Source organism: Pomacea canaliculata, linkage group LG7 (genome assembly GCF_003073045.1).
Source record: "Pomacea canaliculata isolate SZHN2017 linkage group LG7, ASM307304v1, whole genome shotgun sequence".
Classification (NCBI taxonomy): domain Eukaryota; kingdom Metazoa; phylum Mollusca; class Gastropoda; order Architaenioglossa; family Ampullariidae; genus Pomacea; species Pomacea canaliculata.
In genome coordinates, this window is record NC_037596.1 from 3,542,137 (window position 1) to 3,552,590 (window position 10,454).

Here is a 10,454-nt window from a genome sequence, read left to right on the forward strand (position 1 = left end):
TGAGTTTAATTCTGTAGAGATATTTTGAATTTAAGTATAAAATTTTATGACATTTATGGATTGGCCTTGCTGTGTTTTCTTAAACTACATCCAAGGTTTGTTTAAAATATTAAAATCTCTGTGTATGAAAGCAAATTAATAAAATAAAATGAGTATCCTTCTCTCTCTTGCTCACTCTCTCTGTTTTCATGTATATAACGAGCACTGGAAATGTCTGTTTTAATAACAATTCAACACTTAAAGCGACATCAAGGTAGAGTGTAATACTTTTGTCAATCTGATCAGTAAATTGTTCATCTTAACTCAGTGTGTCATCAATTATCTGTATGCTTTTCTTTCTTGTTCTCTGTCGTTGCAGGAGATAACAAATATAAATCTTTAGATTATACACAGATATATATATATATATATATCTATATAATTTTATTAGACTTCGGCATATACATTTATTTTTATAACTAGATGAGAACAGTTGCTTTTAATTAGTTTTATCACCAGTATATTGAATTACCAATGTAACATTTAACAATAGTTTGTGATAGAAAGACTCTTCTTTTCATGTTGTTTTGATCTGCTGATGACATGTATACCATATGGCAACTGGTATTTGCTTGCATCTTCAAGTGTTTAGCCAAATTCAGATGTTGTATCATTTGACTTCATTGTACTGTGAAATGTCTACCATTATAGACAGGCTTGAGTTTGGTTGGCATACAAAGACAGTGTACATATTATATTAAAGTCAGATAAAATGTTTTGCCTTTAAATCACTCACAGCAGCCGCGACAAAAGTAAAACAAAAACTTGATTCGAAACTGTTTCTCCAAAACTTCAATCTCGTTTTATTTCATCTTGTTTATCTTCTTTTAGTTTAAAAATAATCCAGTCCTTCTCCAAAAGAAGACATTATCTGTTGTGATGGCCATGAAACTAAGAACAACTGTAATAATCATCATGGCTTATGCGTGTGGGCGTTTTAAAAGTGTCTGATCCTTATTTTTCTTATATTCTTTTTGAAAAAAATCAGATAACTCTGGTCTAATAAGAAGGTCGAACCAAATAGGCTGAATACCTATATTTGAAAAGAAAAAAACCTCTAAAAAAACAAAAACAAACAAGTAAAAAATGTAGCTTTCTGATAACTAAAAACGAAGCTTGTAAAATGTCTCGAAAAACTAATTAGAAAGGAAAATAATCAATTTATGACATATGCCCATTGTTCATGTATAAAATGTAATCTCTTTTCAAAACCTTTTTGATTGCTGTAAAAGTATGCAGACTATTCTTCTTTTGAGTTTGATGTTAAGTGTACAGGACATTTTAATTACAGTCAATTCCTGTATGATGGCAAAGTAATTATTAATATCTAATTTTAGATAGACAGAGGACAACAGGTAATAATGTTTGTAGACGCTGCAGGCTCTAAGAACACGAAAGATCAGTGTTTTCTCTCTCATACGAATTCTTTCTCTCTCTTTCTCTCACACACACACACTAAAATCAAGTACAAATGAATGAACTAACCGACGAGTTCGAAACCAACCGTTGTAACTATAGAACTTCATCACCAATAAGATATCTACGCTTAATGATGATGCGGTACAGGTACTTTATTTCCTAGAGTAGAATTGGGAAGAACTTAGTCTGGTTGTCCTTGGTACTGACTGAAGTGAAATGATTTCTCTCCGCTGGCTCTGTGTTTACATAGCATACACATAAACACTCGCACTTGCGCACACACAGACACTTCTTTTTCATATATAAATATATTTGTATTAAGTGGATCATTATAGTAAGGTTTGATTTAACGGGACACACAGGATGGATAGGACACTAAAGGGTACAGGACGGTACAGAAACGTAAACTTCTCGTCGGTTGCCAGCTTCCTGTTCACCGATGTTAGGACAGCTTGACCATCTTGACATCATCTGCGCATGTCCATAAAGACGTTGTATTATCGCTCTGTACATCATCTACTCAATAAAACAGGACGTGGAGGTCACTTAACAAAGACTAAATGAGGGTTCAAAACGAGAAGAAAGCAGATTGAAAAACTATTTCGTCTTTACAATAAAACAAGCTGCGGACGACAAATCACATGCGTTTCAAATGAAATGATCAATAATCTTTTATTTGCTTTAATTTAATTATACCAACACCTGTCACAGCCTTACAGACATTTTCTAAAAACTGATCTATCAGACGAAATGTAAAAAACAGATTACCTTGTTTTGGACTGCCATTTCATTTAACAGAAAATTGTAAGAGGATATATCTTTTCATAATGGGTTTAATTCTCTCAAGAGATTTTCGATTTTGTGATGTTTATTGATTTGCCTCGCTGTGTTATCTTAAATTGCTTCCAAGGTTCGTTCAAAACATTAAAATCTCTGTGTATAAAAGCAAATTAATAAAATAAATATCCTTCTCTCTCTTGCTCACTCTCTCTGTTTTCATGTATATAACGAGCACTAGAAATGTCTGTTTTAATAACGACACGTCAACACTTACGGAGACAACAAGGTAGTGTGTAATACTTTCGTGAATCTAATCAGTGAATTGTTCATCTTAACTCGCCATGTCATCAATTATCTGTATTTTTCTCTTTGTTGTTCTACGTCATTATATTTTATAACGAATGAAAGCTTTGTTTCATCCTGGTTGTCTTCTCTTAGATTAAATTATAGAGTCCTTTATCCAAAAGAAGACATTATCTGTTGTGATGGCCACGAAACTAAGAACAACTGTAATAATCATCATGGCTTTGGTGTGGCTGCAAGCAGCAGTTGTCTACTAAGCATGAAGCAGTTCGAAGGACAACACTTGTTATCAAATTGTATTGTATTGTATTGTATTGTATTGTATTGTATTGTATTGTATTGTATTGTATTGTATTGTATTGTATTGTATTGTATTGTATTGTATTGTATTGTATTGTATTTATACATTTCTGTATAATAAAAAAACCGCCTGAATTTTGTTTTTTTTTTTTAATTTTTCGTTTACGCTTTAATACTACATTTGATTTCTATGGGAAAGAGAAGGTAATTTGTTTGGCAAGTGACGTTGCAAGAGCAACATGTCTTAGTAGTGTTCTAAACTTTGATGTACTACATGTGCTAAACATTTTTCCCTTGTCTAGTCCACCACCATCACCTTTCCTTAGAGATGTTTTAGATGTAGACAGTTATCCCGTCACCATGCCAACAGGTGATCCACCTCTTGGTGATACGCAGACTCATCGTTGTGCATGAGATTTGTTACCATAGTAACTACGGTATACTTCATTTAATGAATTAATTTATTGTAGAGGATAATTCCTGGGAAAAATACTGCATAGGACAGAAGATAGTACACAACCTTGAGGTTTGCCTGTGGAAATCACAAGGTTCTTGGATAAGCTTTTATTTACTGTGACACTGTCTGAAGTATTTGCGTCTTTGTCTTTACCTACCAGCACTTAGCAGTTAGACTGGTCTAGCAGTGGAGTGATATTTTCAGTTATTTTATAGCATTGGACCAACACTGCATAATATGACAATGTATTTTGACTGAACTGTTTCAGTTACCTTCTCATTTTGTTTGTTTGTTCTAGTGCACTCGGATAGCTTATAGGTGTACTACACAAAAAGAATGTTGCCCAGATACCTCATGCGTGCATCTTCCTCAAGACCGATATCCCTTATTTACATGCGTGAACGACAATGTCATCTGCTTTACAAAGCCTGGAGGTGTCCAGGAATGCTAAGGCGTGCCCCTGAAAGTTAAAAAAAGTAAAAGGAGATTATCAATCAGTAAGCTGAAAGTTAATCCACCTTTACATTTGTTCTGTCTATTTTCATCAACCAATATCAGTTGTTTGTTTGCAGCCGATGTAATATTTTTTCAAGAAAGAGAACGGACTGTAAACATTCACAATTCAGAAGTATACGATGTTTGTACAAATGTGTATATGTAGTATTACAAACGTTTGTGGTACTAAATGAAGATAGGTGGACGTGTAGCTATACATCAATGTAGACGTTTGTCTTATTTAAAAATTAATGATACCAAAGAATATGCTCTAATAGGCCCTTTTTAGGAACCCGTTAAAAACGTATACGAGCTCTCTCTCTCTCCCTCACGCCCTAAAGAAATCAAGAAGCATTCATTGCCCAGCCATTCTGATTAATTAATCAAAATAATTGACAAGGAGAAAACGTTTGCCTGTCCTGTAATCATGAAGTGGAGTAACAAGTTTCAGCAAAGTTATTAACAATATGTTGTGTAAAAGTTGAATGCTCGGACTCATCGTGTGGATAGTTATTGTCAAGAACATCTCGACATTATGTTACATCATTTTCTTATTTGTTTGTTTGCCTTTGTTGCAGAGAGCTAGAATTGATGAGGACTTCAGAGTGTTTCAGGGATACCAGCTGTAACGACAACTCTCAAATGCCGAGTGGATTGTCCCAAATTTCTCAACTTATAATGATGTTGTACTGAAGAAATGACAGTAAACTGACAGTTAATAATTCTCTCATTGCTTTGCTTATTATATGAACCAATTTCCCTGGAAAGTAAAACAGTTGTGAGTCATGTGTGTGGATATTTTAAAAGCGTCTGATCCTAATTTATCAAATATCCTAAATAAAAACACATTCTGAGCTCTCATAAGAAGGTAGAAGCAATCTAGCTCAGTGAACCTTCCGGATAGCGCAACGAAGTTTCTAAACAGAGCTTTAAAATTGTTCAAAAAGTCTTAAATATAAAACTTAATTAGAAAGGAAAATAATCAATTTGTGACATATGATCATTGTTCATAATTATACTGGCTCATTTTTCTTAGCTTTTCGTTTGCGGTAAAAGTCTGCAGACTATTCTTTGTCTTTTTAAGCGAATTTGATGCTAACTGTAAAGGCCATTTCAATTTAATTCATTTCCCTTATGATGGCATAGTTAATTATAAATATCTAGTTTTCCGCGACAGACGAACGCTAGGTAATAGTTTGTAGACGCTGAAGGCTCATCAGAACATTAAAAGTGCAGTCTGTAAATAAAAACATAATTACAGAGAAACGATTATTTCTGTTCTTCTCACAACGCATTCTCTCCTCGCGCACACAACACACACTCACTGAACGTACACATGTATGAACTAACCCAAGTGCACTAAACCATCCGTTGTAACTATCAATCTTCATGACAAGCAAGATACCAACGCTTAATGATGATACGGTACAGGTACTTTATAGTTTGTGAAGAACTAAGTATGGGTTGCACATGGTCAGGACTGAAGTGAAATGATTTTTTCTCCCCTTCCATGATGTTTAAAACTCGAATTTTCCATAGTACAACACGCACACACACAAACACTTGCACACAAAACACAAACTTCACACACTCGCGCGAGCACACAAACACGCATCGTTTTCATATGCAAATATATTTGTATCAATTGAATCATAATAGTCAGACCAATTTAAGGAGATACACTGGGAGTTTACATGACACAAACGGGTACATGACGGTACAGACAGGTAAACTTCTCGTCTTCCCGTGCCCCGATGTCTGGGGCGGACTTACCATCTTGAAATCATCTTCTCATGTAAAAGTCTATTATCGCTCTCTACATCATCTACACAATAAAACAGTATGTAATGGCCACTTTACAAAGACTAAAAATGAGGGTTACAAAACGAGACGCAAACCGAGTGAAAAATATATTTGGTGTTTACAAGAAAACAAACTGTTGTTGACAAATCATACGCAATTCAATTAAAATGTTCAAAAATCTTCTATTTCACTTAAGTTATTTATATAAACACACTTTTACAGAGGGCAATAAGCTATATGGACATTTTCACAAAAGTGTTTCAAAAAAATGAAAAAAAAATACAAACAGACTGCTTTCTTAGAGACTGCCATTTCGTTTAACACAAAATTGTAAGGGGATATATGTTTCCATAATGAGTTTAATTTTGTCGAGAATTTTTCAATTTATTTAAGTATAAAATTTCCTAATGTTTATAGATTGGCCTCGCTGTGTTATATTAAATTGCTTGCAAGGTTTGTTCAAAATATTAAATTCTTTGTGTATGAAACCAAATTGATAAAATGAAATGAATATCCTTCTCTCTCTTCTCACTCTCTCTGTTTTCAGGTATATATACGAGACTGGAAATGTCTGTTTTAATAACGACACGTCAACACTTACGGAGACATCAAGGTAGTGTGCAATACAATAGTGAATATCATAAATGAATAGTTCATCATAACTCGTCATGTCATCAGTTATCTGTATGCTGTTCTTTGTTGTTCTCTGTCATTGTATGAGATAAAAAATCAAAGTTTTAGATTATGCACAGAAAAAATATTTTATTAGACTTCTGCAAATACAATTATTTTAGGACTGGATGATAGATGTCATATTTAAATAACTTTAACATTTGTATATTAACTTACCAAAGTAAATTCAACAATAGCTTGTGATAGCAAGGCACACTTTGACCTGTTGTTTTGATCTGCTAGTGACATGTCTACCATATGGCAACTTGTGTTTGTTTGCATCTTCAAATTCTTACTCAAATTCAGATGTTGTATCATTTGACTTCATTGTCCGGTCAATTATCTCCTCATTGCAGACAGGTTTAGTTTTGTTGGTAATACAAAGACAGTGATATATGTTACATTAAACAGTCAGATAAATGTTTTGCCTGTAAATCAGAGAGCAGCTGCGATAAAAAATAAACAAAAACATCATTCCAAACTATTTCTTCAAAAATGGAATCTCTCTTCTTTGTCTTCTCTTAGATTAAAATTTCCAGTCCTTCTCAAACGAACACATTATCTGTTGTGATGGCCATGAAACTAAGAACAACTGTAATAATCATCATGGCTTTGGTGTGGCTGCAAGCAAGCAGTTGTTGACGGGGTTACGTAGCAAACTCTTATGTTTGAAACATTTGTGAAATAGTGATAAATGATAAGTTCAGCCTGCTTTGAAGAATCATACACAATGTGAATGCTTCAAAATAACTAGAATGAAACGTTTCGAAGCATATTACTTATTATACTATATAATATAGGACCTTTGATCAGTTTGCGACTTGCTGTGTGACTTGCAACCACACACACACTCATTTCACATCACACTCACACACCATCACTGACAAAGATTCATTCTGTGCTTTAATGTTTTAGTTTAAATTTTATTGTCTTTTCATAAAAGAGACTGGCTTTTTTTTTTTTTAAACCTAGGCTTTTATGCTTTAAACGCTACCTTTGAGTTCTACGTGAAAGATGTCGACGGTTGGCGCGTCACCATGCCAACAGGTGATCCACCTCTTGGTGATACGCAAACTCATCGTTGTTCTTCATAAGATTTCTATACCATAATATCGATGCTATGCTTCATTTTATGAATTTTTGATAGAGGACACTGCCATGGGTACAGACAGCACAGGACAGAAGAGAGTACACAACTTGAAGGATCGGCCTGTACTTGATCACAAGGATGTTAGATAAGCTTTTATTTACTGTGACACTGTCTGAAGTATTTGCGTCTGTTGTCTTCACCCACCAACACGTGCACTGACATCTCTTAGCAGTTAGACTGGTCTACAGCGGAGTGATAATACTTTCATTTTCTCATAGCAATTAATTAAACACTACATAAAGTGACAATGTATTGTGACTGTACTTGTTCAGTTATGTTGTCATTGTTGTATGTTTGTTTTTGTTCTAGTGCACTCAAAACCATCAATCGTGTGACACTAACTTTCAACAGTGTTGCTCAAATTCGGCATGCGCGGATATTCCTAGTGTGGGTTTGAGATGCAAGGACAAAGGGGACATCTGCTGGAAAGGGGCTGTAGGTGTCAAGAAATGTTACCGGACTTTTCGCCTTTTTGATGGGAGATAATCAAACAGTAAGCTTTACTTTTGTTTTGTCTATTTGCATCAACAAATATCCCTGGTTCGTATAAACCCGATGTGGTATATTTTCAAGAAAGAGAACGGACTGTAAACATTTACAATGCAGAAGTATTCAATGCATGTACAAATGTGTATATGTAGTATTACAAACGATTGTGGTACTAAATGAAGATACGTATAACTGTAGCTATACATCAATGTAGACGTTTGTTTTTTTGAAATAAGTCATTGATACGAAATAATATTTTCTAAAAGGTTATTTTTAGAAACCCGTTACAAAAATACCTTCTCTCTCTCTCGCTCATGCCCTCAACAAATCAAAAATCGTTCATTACCTAACACTTCTGATTACCTAATCAAAAATAGTTGACAAGGAGACAACATTTCCTTGTCCTGTAATCATGAAGTAGAGTAACAAGTTTCAGCAAAGTTATCAACAAAGTGTTGTGTAAATTGTGTTTAAAAAGTTCAATACTCGGACTAGTCGTGTGGATAGTTATTGTCAAGAACATTATGTTACATCATTTTCTTATTTGATTGCTTTTGTTGCAGGCGGCTTGAATTGATGAGGACTTCAAAGTGTTTCAGGGATACAAGCTGTCACGACAACAGTTAAATGTCTAATGGATTGTCCCAAAAATATCTGTAATTATTGTTCTACTGACGATTGATCAGTAAACTGAAAGTTAATCTTTCTATCTGTGCTTTGCTTATTGTATCTGTCGCGTAACACGACCGGGCGTCGCGGGACTTGCTTTCTCACAGCCACACTCGCACACACACAGACAAACTTCCACGCGCCCGCCGCGAGCAACAAAGCCAATCACTCCTCAGTGAACATAAAACACATACACAAAAATACACTACAAGACTAAAGTTTATTGGCGGCCGCAGAATGCAACCACCAACCCAACAAAGAAAGAGAAAAATGTATATATAAAGCAAAAAACACACAGAAGAAAAATAAAGCCACACGGTGGGGAGTCCCACCACCAGCGAACACAACTGAGTGTTTAGCCACGCCCCTCTACCGATGGTGTCCGCGAGGTCCGACGCGACACAAACTTCCCCCACAGCGCACCCACTAGTCCCCCTCCCGGCCACTGCCTGAGACACAACTACTCCTCACAACCACAGGTCGTCGTCTATTGTCAAGCACACAGTCCTCGCGGCTTGAATAGCCTGGTTTCACTGACAGTCCGCTGACACCTCGGCGCAGGTCCGCTCGCCCGCAGGTACCTGTGGTTGGCTGGCCGACGGCAGTCCCTTGGTCCTCCGTCCGTCTGTTTGCTGTTTCACCCCACTAGGTTTAGTGAGCGGGTGTTTGAGCCTGCATAAAGTGGTGGGCATGAGCAACGCACTCTACGGACATGCATATAACATCATAAGGCTGGCCTCTCAAACGTCCTTTGCGCCAAAACCAACAACGTCGTCTGCTGTGACAGACGTAATTGCTACTTAACCTACACAAAGAGAATACCCTAATAAAGACAGATACTAGCGCATCATAGCTATCCAAATAAAGATCCCCCAAAAATATAGATACAGCACATAAGTTTATACACAAATCCCTCAGACTGTCTCTCACGCACTTCGCACACTTGCGCATCGGCTGGCTAGCCACTAGCTAGAAAAGATGGCGACAGGAAGCTCCAACTACTCACCCACTCGGCTCATGACGCGTTCATTCTGCCGCACGCAGAAAACGCAGGAGAAGGTGGAACTGCTCCAGGACACGTCCCCACCCCGGGGAGAAAAAAGGCACACAGCCCAGTCCTGAGCGCCACACAGAAGGCTCGAGATGCGGGAGGGACGCACCAACACAGGGAAGCACACAGCAAGCCCTGGGGACATCAACCTCTCCTCGCACCGACGCTCTTCTCTCAACTGCCGGTCCGAACCCAGGCTCTCAACACCAAACTCAGGCCCGGCTCTGGGAGAGGAAAACTTCCATCCTCCCTCGCTAATAGGGTTTTCGCCCTCCTGTCCCGTCAGGCCCCGCAACAAAAGACCCCATCAGGTAAGCGCTTGACTTACGGTGTCTCCCGATGCGGATCCATTACCTGCCTCAGCAGGGCGAAAGGCGACCGCGCCTCCCCCTCGGGCAACCCCCTCTGGGCCCCCATACCTCAACTACCCACCCGCAGCAAACAACACGCGACAGTATCAACCAATGTAAAAAATAAGTGTGTGTCCTGTGTGTCGTTGTTTTGAGAGCGGAGAACAGACTGATGAACTGTATGACTTATGAGTATATGTAATATTTGTTGACTACTGTAGGAGTAAATGAATGTAGATGTACGTAATGTAAAAATGTTTGTCGATGTTTCACAGACAATCACGTGGTGCGCTCAACATTTAAGAAATGTTTCCAACATCATCGCCATTTTTCTTTCATTTTCTTTTACAAACATCTACAAGTACATCTAGCTCAAAGTACAAAAGAATCGCTGCCTTGTCTCCATGCCACCTTGTTGTGACAAGATCGAGGTTCGCCTGTTTTAAAAGTTATTTATTTTTGAAACAATAAATATAA

At 37.1% G+C, this 10,454-nt stretch overlaps 1 long non-coding RNA gene across 1 annotated transcript; it reads left to right on the forward strand.

Moving 5' to 3' along the window:
• The first annotated feature begins 7,491 nt into the window (after nucleotides 1-7,491).
• On the forward strand, nucleotides 7,492-8,614 carry LOC112567840. Its single transcript, XR_003099917.1, has 2 exons — nucleotides 7,492-7,911; nucleotides 8,471-8,614. It is a non-coding gene; the product is annotated as an uncharacterized LOC112567840 (long non-coding RNA).
• Nucleotides 8,615-10,454: the final 1,840 nt, after the last annotated feature.